Below are 23563 nucleotides of genomic sequence, written 5' to 3'. Positions count from 1 at the left end.
AATAAGCGCATTTGAAGGGGAAGGGGCCAAACCGCTATTAACTTAAAAAAGATGCCGTCTGCATAGGTAAGAGGTGCGTCTGTGTGGGTCCGTCATAAAACAATAATTATAGCACAATATTTGTTAGGTATAGTAAGTCTGCCTTGGATTCTAAGCTCGGATCTGTCGCATCACGATATAAAACCAAAGGATGAAGGATGTACGGAGAAACTCGGACCACTGCCCAGGCAGCCACCTTCCCGAGGAAGCGCCCGGGGCCGAAGGGGTGAAGCCCCAGACTCGGCCGCCCCATCCCGCGGGCCATCCATCACTCGCCGCGCAGCCCGAGCCCGGCCGGCCGCCGACCCTCTGGGAGTCCGCGGCGCCCGACGGCTCCAGACACGCCCGGCACCGGCCCCGCGCCGCCTTCCAGCCGCTGCCGCCAGGAGGCTCCGCGCGCCTTCCCGCCTTTCCCCGCGCCGCGGCCGAGCCGAGCCGGGCGGCCAGGCGGGCACGGCGCTCGGCGGGGGCGGCCGGGCGGGCGCGGGCGGCGACGGCGCGGCCATTGTCCCGCTGCCCCTCCCGGGAGCGCAGGCGGGCAGGGCCGGGCGGCTGGGCAGGCGGGGCGACCGCGCAGTCCGGGAACCGGTGCGCCCCGCCGCCGGCCGCCTCTCCTCGCCGGCCGCCGTCCCGAGGCCGGGTCCTTTGCGCCGGCCGGCCGCGCCTCCTTTGTGACCGTCTCCAGACCCTCGGAGCCGGCGCACCGCCGCCACTGCGCCCGGGGCTGCAAATGGCGCCCGCTCGCCTCTGCGCCTCCCGCCGCTCTCCCGGCCCGGGGACGTCTGGGGGGCGCCGCACCCGGGCCGCATCCCGCCGCTGCCGCCGCCCGGTGCCAGAGCCCGCGGCGCCTTAGCCCGCGCCCCCGCCCGCAGCGAAGCTCGCGGGCCCGTCCCGGGCTGCCCCGACGCCCCGCCCGCCCTCCGCTCGCGCCGCGCGCAGCCACTTACCGCGGGCCGAGGCGCACCGGCGGGTCGCGTGCGCGGGCCGGGGTAAGATTCCCGGTTCTCGGCAGGGGAAATACCCCCTTTCGAAGCCGTTCCTTTGCGCCCTAAAACAAGTAGCCCCAACGTGAGAGAAACAAAAGGTATTTGCTGACGTGGGCGTTGGACAGAAACGCCCGAGGGCTGGGGACACAATTAAAGGGGCAACGCACAGATTTCAGGCACCAACCAGCAGCTTCGCCCACTCCCCTGCCCTTGCCTACACCCTGCTGCACCCTCCAGAGGCACTGGGGTGCCCGGATCCCCTAGCAGTTGACTACAGAGTCATTATTTAGTCAGGAGCTTAAATTTTAAATTGTACTTTACGTTGGGAAAGGCGCCTCCGGAGGGCAGAAGGGCTGGATTTCTAGGATCTGGGGAATTTGGTTTAGGAAAGAGGGAGGGACTTAGGCGTGCCCACAATTACTGTGTAAGTACATGTGACATTATTGTACTTAAGTTTAGCAACGTCAAATGGAAGAGATCTGCACAGAATTTTTCCCTTTATTGAAGCACTCGTTTTAGTCGGGGATAACCTTTTCTAAATCTCTACAGGTCACAAGCATTTTCTTTGAAGAGGATAACCCAAGGAGCTGAGATAAGAGAAAATAACTCTTGGTTAAGTTCAGAGAAAATATAAAACTAGTAAGAATAGCAGGTTTTGTGTTTTCAAATACAAAAATTAATTGTATATCAAGCCTTTCTTCTGATATAGTTATGTCCCTAATATTTAGGGTTCTGACGTCAGGTTATATATTTGCTAAAATCTTAAGTCACTGAATTTTCATTGTTACTATGGAAACAATTCTATAAATTAGTTTTCTAGTTCCTTATGTTGGGGTCAGGTACTGAAACGTACTGTGATATAGTAAAACTGAAAAAAAGACTCAGATTTTCAAAACATTTAGTTTTTGATGGATTTCTCTCTTATGTCATACTCAGTTATACTGGACAAAGTTTATTACTTTGGTTTGATCATAATTAGCTGTGCGTTTTGAGGATCATACTCTCTACTAGAAGGATACAAAATATTCACAACTATCTCTTAATGTCACTGCTGTATTACTCTTGAATTGTTTTCCTATTTAGTTGCATGTCCTCACATTCTGAACAGGTAATTGAAAACGTGTTTGAAAGCCACTTGGTATCAGGAGTGTTGGATGTACTCAAACTCTTTTGCTAGCATCCGCATTGAGAATTCTCCCAGAAAGACCTGGGCATTGTTATAGCCAAAGGGTTTTTTTGTTTTGTTTTGTTTTTTTAGCCTTAATTAATTAAAACATGCAAAAGAATTCTACAAACTTGTTCCTCAAGAGAGCGCATCAGATGGGTGATAAACTCTTTGTTTCAAGGAAGAAGTAATGGGAATTTTTTTCCCTCAACTTCCCCCTCTAGCTTCTGAAACTCATTTATATACTTGGAGAATTCCTTACGTTATGAGTAATTGATACGAGGTGGAATCTGCCTTCTGCAACAGAATCTGGAAATGCCAGTGACTTGCTTTCCCAGGATCCCTTGTGGCTAAGACAATGGCCAGGATCTATACTGGGTGATAATCGGATGCACCCACCAGGGACTTTGGAGAGGGAGCTGTAAGAAACAGGAAACTCAAAGAATCTTTTCTGACAGTGGTGATAGTTGCAGCAAGATAGTATCTCCAGGTGCCACAGTGGCAGTGCCGCTAGTGGCAGTATCCACTGTCCAGTTCCAGTGCTATCAGTGGCACCAGCTGCCATGGCTCTGCTGAGAGCAGTGTTGGTGTCCTCACCAGACCAGTTCTGTGGTATGACTTGGCTATTGTTTCTGCCTGGTTAGCATAGGCTCCAATCCCTGTGCTTTGCTCTTCCTGTGATTCTGTGAACTTTTAATACATTCATTTCTGTTTAGATCAGCCAAGGCCAGTCTCTGTGCAACTAAGAACTCTAACTAGTACAAAATGTTAAAAGGCATTTGGACATATGGCCTGAAGCTTAATAGATAAAATTGTTGGAGGTAAAATGTTATCATCAATGTTGTATAGATGGGAATTAAAACCATGAATATAGATAGAAAAGAGAATATGAAGTAAGAGAAGAAACTAAGAACCAAGCATCACCAGCTTCATCATCTAGTGGCTGGCTAGAGGAAGGTGAAATTGCAAATGAGTCTAAAAAGTGACTAGAGTAGAAGGAAGAGATGTGGGATAGTGTGGTGTTACAGAAACTAGAAGAGAGTAATTCAAGAAGGGAGAATTGGACAATAGTGTTAAATACTTCTCTTAGCAGTCTAAGAGAAAAAGTCTATTAGATCTAACAACTTGGAAATCATTGACGTCAGAGAACATTATTAAGCTTGAAAGAAGGGAGCAAAATCCAGATTATCGGACTACGTGGGGATGAAGAAATAGAGATGGTGAGAATAGACAACTCTTGAGAGATTTGGTTATAAAGGTGATATTCCAATTACAATTGCTGTGTAAAAAGCCAACCCAAACATAGTGGCATAAATCAAAGATTATTTTGTTATGCTCATGGATTCCATGTGTTGCAGGAAGGTGGACCCCTTTTAGGGCCCAAGAGTGGGCTCTTGTCTAACACTCGGAAATCAATTGTCTGAGGAGACACAAGTGCTGACAAAGCAAGAGACTTTACTGGGAAGGGGCGTCCAGGTGGAGAGCAGCAGGGTAAGGGAACCCAGGAGAACAGCCCTACCACGTGGCTCCCGGTCTCAGGTTTTATGGTAATGGGGTTAGTTTCCGGGTTGTGTCTGGCCAGTCATTCTGACTCAGGGTCCTTCCTGGTGGCACGCATCACTCAGCCAAGATGGATTCCAACGAGAAGGATTCTGGGAGGTTGGTAGGAGATATGGACTGGCATCTCCTCTCTCCTTTTGATCTTTCCCGAATTCTTCTGGTTGGTGGTAGCTTGTTAGTTCCACATTCCTTACCAGGACCTCCTGTTGTAAGATAACTCAAGCAAGTGGTTACTACCTTGTCTGGCCAGAGGGCGGTTTCAGTCAGTGGTTCCTCTAACACATGGGTCAAGAATTTGGCAAGTCACAGCAGAGATGGCTTGTCTCTGTTCCACAATGTCTGGAGTCTCAGCTGGGAAGACTCAAATGGCTGAGGGTGACTTGAACTGCTGGGAACTGGAATCACCTGGAGGTTTCTTCACTGACAGATCTAGTACCAAGGCTGGTGTAGCCGGAATTCAGCCTCTGTACCCTGGTACCGAATTGAATCTTGGAGACAGAATTTTGGGTGAAGTAGAAGAGAATAGGTTTATTGCTTTGCCAAGCAAAGGGGGCCTCAGAGGGATAATGCCCTCAAAACTGTGTGTCCCAAACTGAAGGGCATAGTGAGGAGTTTCACAGTAATGGTTCAAAGAGGAGGGTATGATCAGCTTGTGGACATTCTTCTGATTGGTTGGTGGTGAGGCAACTGGGAGTCAGCACCATCAGCCTGTGTGGGGTCTGTGTGCTTATGGGCAGCATACAGTTAACTTTTTTCACCTCCTGGGGTTTTAGTATCTTCAAAACAACTCAAAAGACATTGTTAGGTATAGCCCTTGAGGAGGAACCAGGACCCTGCCCCAAGGCTGTACTGTTGTTTCTTGATGCTCCTCCCTTGTCTCCGCATCCCCTCCCTTTCCTGATTAGCAACTGTTTGAACCTGCCCATTGGAGCTCAGGGAAGATCATGGAGGCTGAATGAAGCCTATTTCCTGTAATCAAGAAATGGGGGACACAGAAAGACTTTTGGTCCAAGAGCCCCACAGGGTCTGCTCTGTTTCACTGGGACTACTTGAAAACTAGGCGCAGCTGTGACTGTCATCTGGAGCCCTAAACATGGCCTCTTCATGTGACTTGAGCTTGCAGCATGCTGGCTGGGTTCCGAAATGGAGTGTCTCCAAAAGAGAGCATACCAAGAGGGGGTATTTCAAGAAAACTAGGAAGGAACTGCACAGTCTTTTATACCCAGCTACAGAAGTTGCATTGCCTCACTTGCCATATTCCATTGGTTGAAGTAGTCACAAGCCTACCAAGATTCAAGAAGAAGGGAATATAGCTGCGATCTCTTAAGGGGAAGAATGTCAGAAAATTTGGGGCTATGTTTTAAAACTATTCCAGGCAAAGAGACAGGATATTAGCTAGAAGGGGATATACATAAATGACCTTAAAATGTTTAATGATGATGGAAAGCATGAAGATGAGAGGGAGATACTGAATATTCAGGAGGAACAATTAATAGTGGCTGAATCTCTACAAATTCAGGGAGAAGAAGATCAAAATCTTAAATAGAGGAAGAGCCCCTAGATCAGAAAAGTGATAACACTGCTATCCCCATTGAAATGGGGGGGGGGGGGGCAAAGAGAAGAGTATGGATAGGTGTGTTGGTTTAAAAATGCCCACATATTCTTTGACATTGCTCCCTTCAAGAGGTAGATCCTAATTCCCCTCTGCATGAGTGTGAACTGGACTTAGTGACTTGCTTCTAAATAATACAATAAAGCAGAAGTGATAGTGTTGGGTTTCGGAGTCTTGGCGATACAGGTGAAAGCAGCGTCCTGCTTTTTCTTTCTGTCTCGGATCAGTTGCTCTGGAAGAAGCCAACTGCCTGAGGATTCTCAGGCAGCCATGTGGAGATGAACAGAGGCTTCCTGCCAACAGCCATGTGAGTGATCCATCTTGGAGTGCATCCTCCCACCCTAGACAAGCCTTCAGCTGACTGCAGCCCCAGCTAACAGCTTGACTCTGCCTCAGGAGAGACCCTGAGCCAGAACCAACCAGCTAAGCTGCTCCTGAATTCCTGACCCTGATAAACCTTGTAAAGTACTCAATGTTTGTTGTTTTAAGCCATTAAGTTGTGGGGGTAATTTTTTACGAAACAACAGACAACTTATACAGATTGTGGTGATGAAAAGTGCTACCATAACAGGGACTTCCGTGGTGGTCCAGTGGTAAAGAATCCACCTTCCAATGCAAGGGACACGGGTTTGATCCCTGGTCAGGAACTAAGATCCCACATGCCACGGGGCAACTAAGCCCCCACGCCACAACTACTGAGCCTGCACACCTCAACTAGAGAGAAAACCCACACACCACAACTAGAGAGAAGCCCACATGCTGCAATGAAGAGCCCGCGTGCCGCAACAAAAAGATCCTGCATGCCACCATGAAGATCCCGCATGCCACAATGAAGACCTGACACAGCCAAAAATAAAAGTAAATAAAATAAATATTTTTTTAAAAAGTACTACCATTGGGCTTCCCTGGTGGTGCAGTGGTTAAGAATCTGCCTGCCAATGCAGGGGACACGAGTTTGAGCCCTGGTCCAGGAAGACCCCGCATGTCACAGAGCAACTAAGCCCCTACGCCACAACTACTGAGCCCGTGCTCTAGAGCCTGTGAGCCACGACTACTGAAGCCCGTGTAGCTAGAGCCCGTGCTCTACAACAAGAGAAGCCACCGCAATGAGAAGCCTGCGCACCACAACGAAGAGTAGCCCCCCACTTACCACAACTAGAGAAAGCCCCTGCGCAGCAGGAAAGACATAGCGCAGCCAAAAATAAATAAATTTTTTTTTAAAGTGCTACCATAACAAAAACCTAAAAATGTGACTTTGGAACTGAACAGTGGGTTGAAGCTGGAAGGACTTGTATGTAAGTGTTAGTGAAATCTTGAGCCTTTCAAAAAATAGTAGAGTCCTGGGCTTCCCTGTTGGCACAGTGGTTGAGAATCTGCCTGCCAATGCGGGGGACATGGGCTCAAGCCCTGGTCTGGGAAGATCCCACATGCCGTGGAGCAACTGGGCCCGTGAGCCACAATTACTGAGCCTGCACGTCTGGAGCCTGTGCTCCACAACAAGAGAGGCCGCGATAGTGAGAGGCCTGCGCACCGTGCTGAAGAGTGGCCCCCTCTTGCTGCAACTGGAGAAAGCCCTTGTATAGAAACGAAGACCCAACACAGCCAAAAATAAATAAATTAATTAATTAATTAAAAAAAATAGTAGAATCCTGATTGCCTTTGAGGAAGCTGTAAATGAGGACTTAAAGGAAAATCATAAAAATCTTACTGGACATTGAAGGAGATGGTGTCCTTGTTAGGTACTGGCAGAAATTTAGCAACACTGTTGCCTACTGTAAGGCAAAAAGTAGAAAATGTACCTAGTGAATTGGGTACTCTAGCTAAGGAGATTTCCAAGCAGAGTGTTGAAGAGGTCACCTGGTATCTTCTTGCCACTTGTAAAATATGAAAGAGAGAGATAAACCAAAGTAAGGACTGTTAAACAAAAGGAAACCAGAGCTTGCTGGTTTTGAAAAGTCCTAGCCTCTCCAAGTGGTAAATGATGCTAAAATTAAGAAATGGCTTCTGAGAACAGATTAAATGCCAGAAAACACAGTCTAAAGATGAAGTCAAGGGAGTAGCTGTAAAAGCCTTTGTTAAGATGAAGAAAGATCTAAGGTGGTACCTCAGAGCACTCTTCAGTTGATTTTAAAAGTCCTCTAAAGATTTAAGAATGTGACTCATGGATCCTCTCAATCAAACAATAGAATTCTAAGAAGTTTAAGGGCATTGTTCCTCAGCAGAGGGCCAAGATAGAGAAGAACTTACCTTGAAGAGCTTTGTGAGGGTGGCTTTTGTTTAACAGAGTGAACCCTAAGAAGATTCACAGGAGATACACGTTTTTAAAAGACTGTTCTGAGGAACACTGCTTAGACTGAAAGAATCAAAGGCAATACAAAATGAAAAAATATCTTCTGACCCCCAAAATTCAACTAGTAGGATGCAATCTGTGCAGACTATGCAGTTGCAAACATGGGCTGTCTTTCATGCAAAAGGAAGAGTGACTCAGAGGGAAGAACCAAGAGCCCAGAAGGTAGAACCAAAAGCCATGGAGGATTATCACTAGGCCTTGAGTCCTAATCAAGGAATTTCCGACATTTGCTCAGCTGGATTTCAGAATTGCTATGGACCAATGATTCATTTGTTCCTGCATTTTTGCCTTTTTTGAATAGGAATGTCTATAGTGGTTATCTTATATGTACCCCCATTGCCTGTTTGGTGTGTATGAGGTAGATAACTTGTCTTTTTAGTTCATGGGTCTTCAGATCAAAAGAAGCTGTACTTGAGGAGCTGTACCTAAGGAATTACACCCTTAGGCAGATGTGGATTAGAGTGGTCAGAGACTCAGTGAAATGGAATTTTTAACCAGTCCCTGAAATACGAACTGGAAATTAATGGACAGAAAGGAAGGGAGTATATTTTCTGAATTGGGGCAATGGTTTATTGATCATTGCTTCATTTGAATTCTGTTTGGCTGAGAGTGACAGAAAACCCAAAGTAACAATGGCTTAAACAAGATGGAAGTTTATTTTTCTCTCACAAAAGAATCTGGAGGTAGATTATGCAAGGCTAGTATAGAAGCTCCATTCTGTGAAGCCCTAAGGGAACCAGGCTGTTACCAACTCTCTGTTCTACCATTTCTAAAGTGTGGCCCTCATGCTCCTATTCTAAAATGGACCTCCAACTCCACATTCCAAGCAGAAGGATAGAGGAAGGGGAGAAGAGGAATAAAGGGCATGTACTTGTTGTCTCTTAAGGAAGATTATGGAACTGCCATATCACACTTTTATTTACATCCCATTGGCTAAAACTTAGTCTCATGGTCACATCTAGCTGCAAGAGAACCTAGGAAATATAACCTTTAAACAAGGTAGTAATGTGTATAGCTACATGTTCTATTACCAAAGAAGAAAGAGAGAAAAGATACCGAGGGACAGCTAATAGCCTTCTATAGTCAATATTGTTAATTGTAGATAATAGAATCCACTCTAGGTAGTTTAAACAGAAGGGGATTTATTAGGCAATATGAGATGGCTTATGAATCTCTAGGTGGTCCAGGGAATCATGTTTAATTGCTGAAAGTTCAGGACATTAGCAACCAAGAGAAACTGCCAACTCTACCACATGGCTATAGTTATAGAACTCCCAATGCTGCCTCTTCTTGATACTATGACATTAGGAATAGACAGGGCAGTCCCTGCCACAGCTACCCCAGAAGAGCCAAGTGCCTTCAGACTCTGCTTGCAAGAAGAGCTGATCTACCCGTGAGTATGGCTTCTGCCTCACATTTCTCATTTCGTCCTTTCCAGTCTCAAGTCGATGCATCTATTTAGTGATGAACTATATAGCCTCAGGGGAGTCTAAGAAATACAGTTTCTAGCTTTCCAGCCTATGCAGTATAAGAATGCATACTAGAAATTGGGTCATTTGTAGAGATGTGGATGGATCTAGAATCTGTCATACAGAGTGAAGTAAGTCAGAAAGAGAAAAATATCGTATATTAATGCATATATGTGGAATCTAGAAAAAATGGTACAGATGAACCTATTTGTAGGGCAGGAATAGAGACGCAGATGTAGAGAACATGGTCACAGGGTGAGAAGGGGAGGGTGGGATGAATTGGGAGATTAGGATTGACATATATACACTACCATGTGTAAAATAGATAACTACTGGGAACCTGCTGTATAGCACAGGGAGCTCAGCTCGGTGCTCTGTGATGACCTAGATGACTGGGATTGGGGGTGGGGGGTGGGAGGGAGGTCCAAGAGTAAGGGGATATATGTATACATATAGCTGATTCACTTCATTGTACAGCAGAAACTAACACAACATTGTAAAGCAACTATACTTCAATTAAAAAAAAAAGGAACACTATAAGGGGATTAGAAAGTATGTTTAGTGAGCCAATACACAGTATATGCAATAGTCCATCATTTTGTATACTAGTTATTCATACAACCTTCTCATAATTAAATTTCAAAAAACAGCAGTAGCAATAAAATAGTCCCACTTAATATAATTCAACCATCATTTTAGAAAAAAAAATTCTCGCCCTGTCTGTGAAAGGGAATACCCAATGTCTCATCAGGAACTGCATCAATTTCTGGGAAATGTTCATATCTTATCTGTTCAGTCATAATATAATATTCCTTTTTTTCTTTTTCTTTGTCTGCATTGGGTCTTCGTTGCTGTGCGCAGGTTTTCTCTAGCTGTGGTGAGCAGGGGCTACTCTTTGTTGAGGTGAGCGGGCCTCTCATTGTGGTGGCTCCTCTTGTTGCAGAGCATGGGCTCTAGGCACATGGGCTTCAGTAGTTGTGGCATATGGGCTCAGTAGTTGTGGCTCATGGGCTCTAGAGCACAGGCTCAGTAGTTGTGGCGCAGAGGCTCAGTTGCTCCGTGGCATGTGGGATCTTCCTGGGCCAGGGGTTGAACCCATGTCCCCTGCATTGGCAGGTGGGTTCTTAACCACTGCGCCACCAGGGAAGTCCCACAATATGATATTCTGTAATCAAGAAAGAAAATGGGTGTAGCTACTACAGTCCTATTTCTGAAACTGGTCACAAGACAATAGTTGGCATTTATAATTTCCTTCCTCTACTCCCTAGTCTATGTTCCATATTCCATAATATCTTTTGTCTCCTATGGTCTTTTTTACCTCAAATCTATTTTATTAGATTGTGGATTACTCTCTTCTGGATTCTTTTGATTCATATATGCCTGTCATAGCTTTTTCTATCCTATTTTTAACCTTTCCTTTTTCAAAAGAAATATATGCTTTGGTAAATCATATTGTTGGATTTTTAAAGCTAGTCTGAGAGTCTTGGCCTTTTAGTTTTGAATTTAATGCAATTACATTTATTGTATTTACAGTTAAATTCGGATTTACTTCCATCATATTTTTTATTCTTTTCCATTAGAGTTCATTACATGATATTGAATATTGTTCCCTGTGCTATAAAATAGGACCTTGTTTACTGTCATATTATTTTATATTTTACATTTGCTTCATGTTTTATTTATTTTATGCTATTGTTGTTGTTCTTCCATATAGTTCATTGGCTATATTGAGTTTTCTTTTGCTGATTTAAAAGTTATATATTTATATTTTGTTTGAATTGTGGTTGCCCTTAATTTATTACCTATATTCATGTTTGTTTGTTTGTTTTACCCTTTTGGATAATTAAATGTATAAATATATATTTCTTCCCTTTAACAAGCAAATACTAAAGCACACCCTCATGTCTCTTTTTCTCCACCTTCCTCCAATATTGATATTTTGGATTTTTTTTGATATAATGGATTTTTTTTCTCTTTTTATCTTATTTGACATAAACCTTTTTTCTTTAAAGACAAAGATAAACTTTACCAAAGTATTTGAACACTCTTATTTCTTCCATCTCTTGGAGCATCCCCCAGATTTGTTTCTCATCCTACTTTCTTCAAGATCCTTTTTTAAAAATATATTTATTTACTTATTTATTTATTTGGCTGCACAGGATCTTTATTGTGGCATGTGGGATGTAGTTCCCTGACCAGGGATTGAACACAGGGCCCCTGCATTGGGAGCACAGAGTCTTAGCCACTGGACCACCAGGAAAGTCCCAAGATTGTTTTTAGATGTTTGTCTTTGTGCAGCAAAGCATCTAAAGCTTCGTGTGATGGAGAATATGTTTATTATGCTCTAAAATTTGAATGACAATTTGACTGGATATAAAATTCTAGAATCAGATTTCTCTTCCTTTGATACTTTAAAGCATACTGCTCTATTCTTATCTTGCATCCAGTGTTGCTGCTGAGTAGTATGATATCAATTTGCTCTTTCTATGGGGACCTTTACAATTTTCTCTTTGTCTTTGATATTCTTACATTTTACATTTGATATTCTTAGATTTTGTTATAATGTGTCTAGATTTTCCCTTAATGCTCCTGTTTGGCACTCCATGGGCTCTGTTAGTCTAACACCTTTGATCCTTCTTTAATTCTGTGAAATTTACCTTCATTATTTAAAATTTTATTTACTCCTCTCCATTTTCCCCCTTCCTGCTGGGACCCCTAATTTTCTAGATGTTGACATTTCTACTCCTATCCTCCATGTCTCTTGACTTTTCTTTTTATATTCTCTTTGTCCTTTCTTGCTATTTTATGGGAAATTTCTTCAATATGGTCTTGAAATTTACTATTTTTTCTTCACCCATATCTATTCTTCCATTTATTCTATCTCTTGTGTTCTTTCTTTCAAGTATTACTTTTTTTTGTGTGTGTGGTATGCGGGCCTCTCACTGTTGTGGCCTCTCCCATTGCGGAGCACAGGCTCCGGACGCGCAGGCTCAGCGGCCATGGCTCACGGGCCCAACCGCTCCGCGGCATGTGGGATCTTCCCAGACCGGGGCACGAACCCGTGTCCCCTGCATCGGCAGGTGGACTCTCAACCACTGCACCACCAGGGAAGCCCTCAAGTATTACATTTAAATGCTAATATTTCTTCATGGCTCTTTTTTATGATTTCTCATTATTGCCTCATATTGTTAATGTAATCTGTTATCTAAGTATATTTATCATTCCTATCTTAAAACTTTGATCCTTTTATTCCAATATTTCTTAGATTATATGTGTGTAATTGTGTGTGTGTGTGTGTGTGTGTGTGTGTGTGTGATTTACTTTGTTGTTTTTTTATGATGGTTGTATTTTGGCCTGTGAACTCATGTTACCCTGGGAGTATTAGCTAGTCTGTCTGCTAATGCTTCTCACACTGTGCTTCTCAAACTGTGGTGAAGAACCAGATTGCTTTTTTCCCAATCTGTTGCAGGCCTATTTATTATATAAAACTTTTTACACGCCTACTTTCATTTTCTGTACTTATTATAAGCCAGGGACATCAGTCCTTGAACTATACTTTGACTAGTATTGTTGTAATGCATATTGGGAAATGGTATTGGTTCAGGGTAGTATATTGTATTAAACTTTCCAACTATTCCCTTCTTTTACTCTGAGAGGATTATATATCATCACCCATTGCTATGTGACTTTCAATGCCTCTCTGGAGACAGAGTGTTCTTCCCTGCTTCATCATCTGGTTTGGTTTTGTGACTGGCTTGGACCAGTGGAATATGAGCAGTGACAGCATGCCTGGTCTAAGCAGGAGCTTTAAGAGGCATCCTGTGTTTCCACCAGCTTTCTTGTTCTTCCATTCTGCTGCAAGAATAGTGTGACCCAAATAGGGGCTGCTCTTACAGCCCAGCCTATGCCCTAGAGTGAAGCACATGGAACCACAGAAGCTGACCTGCAGTCGCCAACATGTAATAAGCAATAAATATTTGTTGGTTGTTGTAAACCCAGCGTTGGCAAACTACAGTCCATGGGCCAAATCCAATCTATTATCTTTGTAAGGCTAAGATTTTTTTTTCATTTTTGAAAGGTTGAAAAGTAATCAAAACATGCATATATGTAAATTAATTTATGACAAAGGAGCCAAGAATATGTACTGGGGAAAGGACTGTCTCTTTAGTAAATGGTGTTGGGAAATTGGACAGCCACATGCAAAAGAATGAAACTGGACCACTATCTTATACCATACACAAAAATCAACTCAAAATGGATTAAAGCCTTGAATGTAAGGCCCAAAACCTTAAAATTCCTAGAAGAAAACTCACAGGCAGTAAGCTCCTTGACATAGATCTTGGTGATGACTTTTTGAATTTGACATCAAAAGCAAAGCGAACAAAAGCAAAAATAAACAAGTGGGACGGGCTTCCCTGGTGGCGCAGTGGTTAAGACTCCGCCTGCCAATGCAGGGGACACGAGTTTGAGCCCTGGTCCAGGAAGATCCCACATGCCATGGAGCAACTAAGCCCGTGCGCCACAACTACTGAGCCTGCGCTCTAGAACCCGTGAGGCTCAACTACTGAAGCCCACACACCTAGAGCCCATGCTCTGCAACAAGAGAAGCCACCACAATGAGAAGCCCATGCACCACAACAAAGAGTAGCCCCCGCTCACCACAACTAGAGAAAGCCCGCGCACAGCAACAAAGACCCAACTCAGCCAAAAATAAATAAATAAATATAACAAAAAGAAGTGGGACCACATCAAACTAAAAAGTTTTTGCATAGCAAAGGAAACAATCAACAAAATAAAAAGGCAACAATTGAATGGGAGAAAATATTTGCGTATTATTTATCTGCTAAGAGGTTAATATCCAAAATACATAAAGAACTCAAACAACTCAACAGCAAAAAAACAAACAGTCTGATTTTAAAATGAGCAGAGGATCTGAATATACATTTTTAAAAAGAAGACATACAAATGGCCAACAGGTACCTGAAAAGGGGCTCAGCATCACTATCATCAGGGAAATGCAAATCAGAACTCACACCTGGGGACTCCCCTGGTGGTACAGTGGTTAAGAATCCACCTGCCAATGCAGGGGACACAGGTTCAAGCCCTGGTCCGGGAAGATCCCACATGCCACGGAGCAGCTAAGCCCATGCGCCACAACTACTGAGCCTGCATTCTAGAGCCTGCGAGCCACAACTACTGAGCCCACACACTGCAACTACTGAAGCCTGCGTGCCTAGAGCCATGCTCTGTAGCAAGAGAAGCCACCACGATGAGAAGCCCGCACACCACAACAAAGAGTAGCCCCTGCTCACCACTAGAGAAAGCCCATGCACAGCAAAGAAGACCCAATGCAGCCAAAAATAACTAAATACATTTATTAAAAAAAAAAAAAGCCTCACACCTGTTAGAATAGCCGTTATCAAAAAGGCAAGCTGTAAGTATTGGTGAGGATGTAGAGAAAAGGGAGCCATAGTGCACTGTTAGTGGGAATGTAAATTGGTCCAGCCACTATGGAAAACAGTATGGCAGTTCCTCAAAAAATTAAAAATAGAACTACCATATGATCCAGTAATTCCACCTCTGGGTATTTACCTGAAGGAAACAGAAACACTAACTCAAAAAGACACATGCACCCCCCATGTTCATTTGCTGCATTATTTACAATAGTCAAGACATGGAAGCAGCCTAAATGTCCATCAGTGGATGAATGTATAAAGAAAATGTAATGTATATATACAATGGAATATTATTTGGCCCAAAAAAAGAATGAAATCTTGCCATTTGTGACAATATGGGTGACCCTGAGGGCATCATGCTAAGTGAAATAAGTCAGAAAAAGATAAATACCATATGATCTCACTTATATGTGAAATCTAAACAAAACAAAACAAATGAGCTCATAGATACAGAGAAGAGATGGGTGGTTGCCAGAGGCAGGGAGGTGGGGGATGGGCAAAATAGGTGACCCCCAAAGGTACAAACTTCCAGTTGTAAAATAAATAAGTCATGAGGACGTAATGTACAGCATGGTGACTATAGTTAACAATATTGTACATTTGAAAGTTGCTAAGAGAGTAGATCTCAAACATTCTCATCAGCAGGAAAAAAATTTGTAACTATGTGTGGTGCCGGATATTAACTAGACTTTTTGTGGTGATCATTTCACAATATATACAAATACTGAATCATTATGATGTACACCTGCAACTAATATAATGTTATACGTCAATTATATCTCAAAAAGAGGTAATCAAAGAAGAAGAATATTTTGTGACACGTGACAGCTACATGAAGTTCAAACTTTAGTGTTCATAAAATTTTGTCAGAACACAGTCATACTCATTCCTTTATGTATGTCTCTGGCTGCTTTCATGCCACAAGGGCAGAGCTGAAGGGCAGCAGCAGGGACCCTATACCCCACAAAGCCCAAAATATTTACTATCCAGCCCTTCACAGAAGTTTGCCAGCCTCTGTTGTAAGCTACAGAGATTATGAGGTTGGTTGGTACCTCAGCAAAAATGACTAATATAGTCAAGATGAGTTTAAGGAGAGATAGGGGAGTAGCCCCAGAGAAGGGAGTGCCAGGCACCACAGAACTATTCTGGATCATTCCCATTTGCTCTCACTGTGGACACGCAGCCCTTCTGAACTCTTACCTTGAAGCTCTTCCAGAGAAGTAGCATTGGGATGAGGTGGTCTCTTAGCATATAATTCCTTAGCTTTGTGTATTTGGAAGAGAGGCTGGCAGAGAGAATGCCCACGTGCTGTAGTCAGCCCACTCCCATCTCTAATCCCCCAGCAGGACTTGGCACTGAGTCGATACTAGTCTGTCCGTACTGGTAGCCTGGGGTTTTGCTCTTTGCGCTGCAACCTGAACCTGTTGAAAATATCTTTATTTCTCTGGGCCCCACTCAAAATTGGTAGTCCTTTGGGTTACTTGGCAAATGGATCAGAGCAACACCCAGATGTGCTATATGTGGCCTCCAAAATTCATATTCATACAAGTGCGCCGCTTCTCCTTCTCCTTCACCTTCTCCTTCTTCTTTTACTTCTTCTCCTTCTTCTTCATTGAAGTAGACATGACATACAATATGACAAGTGTGCTTCATAATGGTAGGTATTGGAAAGCGCGGCAACTTGCTTTTTACTTAAAGGAACTATCCTTACATGCCTTTGGCCACTGGAACCTAGAAAGTTCACCGAGGTGGGAGCCCCTTGAATTATCATGGAGCTTCCCTTGCATCCTCTGGCCTGTATGTGTCCGACCAATGCATCTAGATACTTGTTCTCTTCACCAGGTCCTATTGCTACAATGTCATCACTGACATGGCGGGCATCTTATATGACCACGTTACCCAGTATAACAAGTTGTATGGAAATCTCAGTGGAGGGCTAGCCAGACCACCAGCCGGGAATGGTGATGCCTGTGGTTGGGCTCCAGGACCCAGAGCTGTGATAGCTCATTCCAGCCAAGGGAGCTGCAGAGAGTCAAAGATAACTTCCGAACCAAATCCTTGGAGGAAACCCAAGGTTAAGCCAGGGAAACCAAGTTCAAATTGTGGAAATAGGATAAATACGGCTGTCGGAACAGAGTAGGAGCAAGGTGAGGCATGAGCCCTCACATATGAATAGTATCTTCGTTGACTGTAGGATTCTTGGATCAGTCCTCTTTTCTCCAAGGCCTGGAATGTTCCATTGTCTTCTAGATTCCACTTTTGCTAATGAGTTGTCTGATGCCAGTTCAATTCCCTTTCCTTGATAAGAAAACTATTTTCTCTATCTGGAAGCTTGTAAAAATTTTCTTTGGCCCTTGGACTTCTGAAATTTCACCAGGACTAGTCTAGGTGTGTGTCCTTTTTCATTTGCCTCTTTCTACCCTCTCCCTCATTCATTTGACTACAACCACCTCAGTCTGACAAGCCAGTTCCTGCCTCAGGGCCTTTTACTGTCTCTTTTTAAAATTGTGGTGAAATATACATAACATAAAATTTACGATTTTAACCATTTTTTTAGTGTACAATTCAGTGGCGCTAAGAACATCCACAGTGTTGTACAACCATCACCGGTATTCATTTCCAGAACTTTTTCATCATCCCAAACAGACACTCTGTAGCAATTAAACAGTAACTCCCGGGCTTCCCTGGTGGCGCAGTGGTTGAGAGTTCGCCTGACGATACAGGGGACACGGGTTCGTGCCCCGGTCGGGGAAGATCCCACATGCCGCGGAGCGGCTGGGCCCGTGAGCCATGGCCACTGAGCCTGCGTGTCTGGAGCCTGTGCTCCGCAACGGGAGAGGCCACAGCAGTGAGAGGCCCGCATACTGCAAAAACAAAACAAAACAAACAGTAACTCCCCATTTCCCCTGCCCCCAGCCCCTAGTTCTCTCTAATCTATGAATTTGCCTATTCTAGGTACCTCATCAGGACCTTTTATTCCTATTCCCTCTGACTGGTTTCTTCATTTTCAGATCTCAGTTCCATTGTCACCACCTCAAGAGAAGCCTTCCTTGATCACCTCACCAAAGCAGCACTCCCCAATCCAGTAAGTCTCTATTCCAATACTCTATAACCTTATCACCATCTGAAAATTATGTTGCGTATGTTTTGTTATTGTCTATCCTCCCCAACTAAAATATATGATTCATGCCTTGTCTATCTTGATTACTGCTGTGTCCTTAGCATTCAGGACAAGTCTTAGGAAGTGTTTGTTGAATGAATGAGTGACAGTGGAATATAAGAAGTGTTTTTTTCTCCCGTGGGCTTAGAGCAAACAGTTCGCAAGCTGGGATCTTTGTGTTGAGGTACGTGGAAGTGTCCTTTCTGTTTGCTGGAGGCCAGCAGGAAGCATTGAGTTCAGCCCAGCATGGCAGCTTCCTCCATGCCACCTGTATCTGAGAAATACAAGCTTCTCCCAGTGCTGCATGCAGAAAGCAAGCATCAGTATCTTTGACCTGGCTACCTCCTGGGAGGAAACACTGTCTTCCAACATTGCATCCTTTGACCTCTCCCCAAGCTGTGCTCCATTTTGCAAATGCTGATGGTCTATGCCTTCTTCGCAAGAACTCAGGGTCTTGGATGTACCTGAGATCTCCCCCAGACTCCAACAGGGTCAGTTATCGAGTGGTTCAGCTGTCCCAGCAGAGAGTTGGAGAAGGTGGAGGAGAATGTACGCATTCTGATTTGTTTTCTTAAATGGAAGAGAAGGAGATAGAGTTAGAGGCAGCAATTTTGTGTAGCACACAGCCTATCTTATCTATGCTACAGATGGTAATGAGCAACCATTACTGATGCTCCACTGATAGTTGAAGCAACTTTGAATTATAGACGTTGTGTTACTCTCTCAAATTAATGGAGGGTTGTTTCAGCAAAAACCTGGCACAGGTATGGAACTGTTATGAATATGAACGTTAGCTGTCCTGTCCTAGAGCCCCAAATCCAAACTACTTACAGTGGTTCACAGGATCTTTCACAGTCCTTACCATCCCCTCCAGCCTCCTCTCCCCCAGCCTGTGGAGCAACCTCACTTACAATCCCCAAAATGTAATGTGCTTCCTCTTGCCTCTGCATATACTTTCTTCCCTCCATCTGGATTTTATTACGCTCCACCCCCACTTGCCTTGAAAACTCTTAATTTCCTTCAAGATTCAGTTCAGACATCACCCTGTGAAATCCCTAGAGGTAAGTGCTCCCTCTTCTCTGCTTCCCTGTGGCCCTAAACAAACATCTCCATTACTGTCCTTATGAAAAGTTTTCATAACTTTTCCTTGGTCCATTTCTTTCAACTACTGAGGGCAGGCATTTTATCTTATTTCACTGTGTAATCTCCATGTGTGTGCCCTGTATCAGATATACTGCTGATATCAATCAGTGCCTGGTCAGGAGACAGAAACCACACCACGAATTTAGTATAAAAAATTATTAACTAGTAAACGAGATAGACAGATAGATAGATTATAAAGATTATACAATTATGGAGCCAGGCAAGTCCAAAGCTGCAGTGTGGGCCAGAGGGCTCAAGACCTGAAAGAGCCAATGTTCCAGTTCAGTCCAAAGGCAGTCTGCTGGTGAGTTCCCTGTTTCTCACGGAGGCCAGTCTTTTTGTTCTATTCAGTCCTTCAACTGATTGGACAAAGCCCACCCACATTATGGAGGGCAATCTGCTTTACCCAAAGTTCATCAATTTAAATGTTAATCTCATCCAAAAACACCCTCTAAGTTGACACATAAAATTGATCATCACAGGTGGTTATCTACTAAAAGGGTAAAAGAAAACAGGAATAGCAAATGTAGCAAATGGCAAAGAAAACAGGAGAAGCTAACACCTCTAGGGTTGAAGGAAAGTACTGAAGGAGGGAACAGGTTTGCAAGACTCCCCAACCTTCTTCAGCTCTTGACAAGACTGAGATTCAGACAACTGTTGAGAATGTATTTGCAGCCCACTGGATGGGGAAGTTCACTGAAGTGCCGCAGGCCTGGACTGGAGGATCAGAGGACAGCCACAAGGATGCCAGTATATCTTGCTAAGTGAACACTACTACATTGGCAGCTGCCATGAAGGATCAAGAAGACAGGCCCACTAGGTCCAGGACAAGAAACCCCTGTCTCTGCTTTTGTAATATCCCTCCAGTGTCCTCTGTTAACTAGGCTTAGGATTGCCCCAGCTGACGAAGAAGACTTGTCTATAGGGTCCAGCTCATTTCATGAAGCCGGGCAAAGAAGGGTAGATTGGGCTTCCCTGGTGGTGCAGTGGTTAAGAATCCGCCTGCCAATGCAGGGGACACGGGTTCGAGCCCTGCTCCGGGAATATTCCTCATGCCGCAGAGAAACTAAGCCCGTGTGCCACAACTACTGAGCCTGCGCTCTAGAGTCTGTGAGCCACAACTACTGAGCCTGAGTGCCACAACTACTGAAGCCCATGTGCCTAGAGCCCATGCTCTGCAACAAGAGAAGCCACCCAATGAGAAGCCTGCACACTGCAATGAAGAGTAACCCCTGCTTGCCGCAACTGCAGAAAAGCCTGCGTGCAGCAACAAAGAACAAATGCAGCCAAAAATAAAAATAAATTAATTAATTAAAAAAAAAGAAGGGTAGATTTAGAGCTAAGTGACAATAAATTGATAACTTGCTACAGTTGAGGAATAAATAAATAATAAACAATAAATAAATAAATAAATAAATGTCTTTATCACCAAAAACTGTAACTAATTAGGAAGGTCATGTGTTGTCTGAGATATTCAAATGAGAAAAATTTTAAATTTAATGAAGGGAGTGGGGCTCTTCATAGGAAGGAAAGGGGGAAATAGGCTATAAGACAGGATCATGGTAACCAGGGAGATAGAGAATAATAAAGCACTATGAGGACAACAAGATGGGCCAGATACCTGGGAAGCTGTACCAGCTCTTTAACAAATGTAATTATCTTACCCTTATCCCAGAATTAGAAACCTTTGTACTTTGTATGCTTGTTATTCCAGTGACCATAAATTCATTCCCATGCCACAGCTCAAAACACATTATCAGAATAAACTATTTTCCAATTTTTGAATTTATTTTCATGAAAACATTTACAAAGGGAATAAAAATTAAATCTCACTTCATTTCATTTAATGTTTTCCTTTAAGTCCAGTGGTTAGGACTCTGTGCTCTCAATGCCTAGGGCCTGGGTTCAGTCCTTGGTCAGGAAACTAAGATCCCACAAGCTGCGCAGTGTGGCCGAAAACAAACAAAAAAATGTATTGCTTTATCCAAAATAATATCTTTTTTTTAAATATATATATTTCAAATCATTATAATTTCAGTTTTTCTTTTTTTTAAAAAAAACCCACATTTGTTTATTTATTTATTTTTTGGCTGTCTTGGGTCTTCGTTTCTGTGCGAGGGCTTTCTTTGGTTGTGGCAAGCGGGGGCCACTCTTCATCGCGGTGCGCAGGCCTCTCACTATTGCGGCCTCTCTTGTTGCGGAGCACAGGCTCCAGACGCGCAGGCTCAGTAGTTGTGGCTCACGGGCCTAGTTGCTCCGCGGCATGTGGGATCTTCCCAGACCAGGGCTTGAACCCGTGTCTCCCGCATTAGCAAGCAGATTCTCAACCACTGCGCCACCAGGGAAGCCCCAAAATAATATCTTATTTAAAGTTATTCGTTAATGTAATATTAGGCTAGCATTTCCATAATTCATTCTGTTTATCTCCCTACTCTATTGGCTACAAAATGTTACCCCAAAAAGGGAAAGTCCTCGTTTATCAAGATAAATTGTGCTGGACCCAGATTTGCTCAGTCCCCTTTTCTCTCACTGCTGTTGAAGACTCCCCCAGAAGGACTGCCTGGTAGTAAGCACATTCCTCTAGGCGGCAGGAGGGAGGCTTGCCACGTTCCTAAGGCAGAAGTGATACTGTCTTGGTGCTCCCCAACCTTGTCCAGGAGGACCTATTGCGGGGACTACTCTTGGCCCCCCAAGTTGCTCACAGGCACAACCCACTCTTAAGCCTCAGAACTACCTCTGGGGCTTATCTGTTGCTGCTGAGACAAAATGTTCTGCAAGACCCACTCAGCACACATGCTTCCAGACGGGCTGGCTAGGCTGGTTCCAGAAATGTGAGGGAGTTGATGCCTTTTGGCGTACACTTTGGTGAGATACAGGAAGCAGCAGATACCTTCTTCTCCCTTCTTCCCCACCATGGACAGTTAGGGGATGCAGTAATTTCATACAGCCTTGCTGATGACATCCCCGGAGACCAATCACCTGTACTTGTTATGAAGCTGTGGCCAGCTCAGTAAGGCATGTATATCTTTATTGAATTCCTTCCCTGCTTTACTCCCCTTTCTCCCTCACTCCTGCTTCCCTGGGACTGCACTGTTCCCCAGAGTGTTAGCACATAAGCTTTTGCCTCAGGCTTTGCTTTCTAGGGAACTAGGCTAAGACACCAGTGTTCTCATTCTACTTTCTTCCCCCAAAGGTTACCATTATTAACAGTTTAATATGGATCCTCTATTAATTGACTCACATAAATGAGGTTTACTTGTATTAAGTATTGTGTAGTTGTTTTATGTCCATGATATCAAACTACACTTTTCCCCTGAGGTTCGTTTTTAACAATATGTTTTGGATATCTTCCCATGTCAGTACACACAAAATTGATCTCATTCTTTTTTCCCAATATTTTGTTTTGAAAAATTTCAATCATACAGCAAAGTTGAAAGAATTTTACAATGAATACCCATATACTCACCACCTAGACCCTTCCATTAACATTTTACTAGACTTGTATCTATCCATCCCTCCATTCATCCATTCATTTTCCCTTTTGATGCATTCCTAAGTAAATTGCAGGCATCAGTACACCTCCCCCTTAAAAAATCAGTATGAATATCATTAATCACCCCAGTAAATTCCCTTAGGTCAATTTCTGCCCTTAATCCCCCATTGTCAACAATTGTTCCAATTTTATTTCATCAAAGTTTAGTTTTACCTGTTCTAGAACTTCATATAAATGGAATTACAAAATACGTGCTTTTTGTGTAAGAGTTATGTCACTCAGCATAATGTTTTTGAGATTCACTGTTGTTCCTTACATAATTGAGTAGTACTCCACTGTATGAACTTATAAGTGTTTATGTATCTATTCCCCTACTTATGGATCCCGGTCTGTTTCCAGGTTTTGGGCCATTATGAATAGAGCTGCTCTGCACATTCTTGTACAAGTCTTTCTATGCACAAAAGTTTTCATTTCTCTTGAGAAAACACCGAGGAGTGGAATTGCTGCTTTATAGGGTAGGTATTTGTTTCGTTTTATAAAAAACTGCCTTCTTTTTTCCAAAGTGGCTATACCATTTTACACCTCCAAAAACAAAGTATGTGAGAACCAGTTACTGCACACCCATGCCAACATTTGGTGGTGTCAGTTTTATTCATGTTAGACATTCTGGTGGGTGTGTAGTGAAATAGCATTGTGATGGTATTATCTTTAAGGGCTGCATAGTATTGCATGGTATATATATATATCATAACTTTCTTGACTATTCCCTATCAATGGGCATTAGAGTTATTTTCAACTTTTCCTATTACAGGCATACCTTGGAGATATTTTGGGTTCAGTTCTAGACCACCACAATAAAGCAAATATTGCAATAAAGTGAGTCACATGCATTTTTGAAGTTTCCCAGTGCATATAAAAGTTATATTTACACTATACTATAGTTTACTAAGTGTGTGATAGCATTATGTCTAAAAAATGTACATACCTTAATTGAAATACTTTAATTTAAAAATACTTTATTGCTAAAAATTGCTAACCATCATCTGAGCCTTCAACAAGTCATAGTAGTAACATCGAAGATCACTGATCAAAGATCCCCCTAACAAATATAGTAATAATGAAAAGTTTGA

At 43.3% G+C, this 23563-nt stretch overlaps 1 protein-coding gene and 1 long non-coding RNA gene across 2 annotated transcripts in view; one reads left to right on the top strand and one right to left on the bottom strand.

The window, feature by feature from the left end:
- Window positions 1–1127, bottom strand: part of ZBTB8A (zinc finger and BTB domain containing 8A) — a 54307-nt gene extending 53180 nt beyond the window's left edge. The window contains exon 1 of the mRNA XM_079901352.1: window positions 987–1127. The gene's annotated coding sequence lies outside the window, so the exon portion shown is untranslated. The remainder of the gene's footprint in view (window positions 1–986) is intronic.
- On the top strand, window positions 1038–23309 carry LOC307175840. The gene is made up of 4 exons (XR_013824505.1): window positions 1038–1123; window positions 17649–17722; window positions 22833–22948; window positions 23245–23309. It is a non-coding gene; the product is annotated as an uncharacterized lncRNA (long non-coding RNA).
- Window positions 23310–23563: the final 254 nt, after the last annotated feature.

Source organism: Stenella coeruleoalba (genome assembly GCF_951394435.1).
Source record: "Stenella coeruleoalba genome assembly, chromosome: 1".
In the NCBI taxonomy this organism is placed as follows: Eukaryota; Metazoa; Chordata; class Mammalia; order Artiodactyla; family Delphinidae; genus Stenella; species Stenella coeruleoalba.
This window is presented reverse-complemented; position numbering and strand designations above follow the sequence as displayed.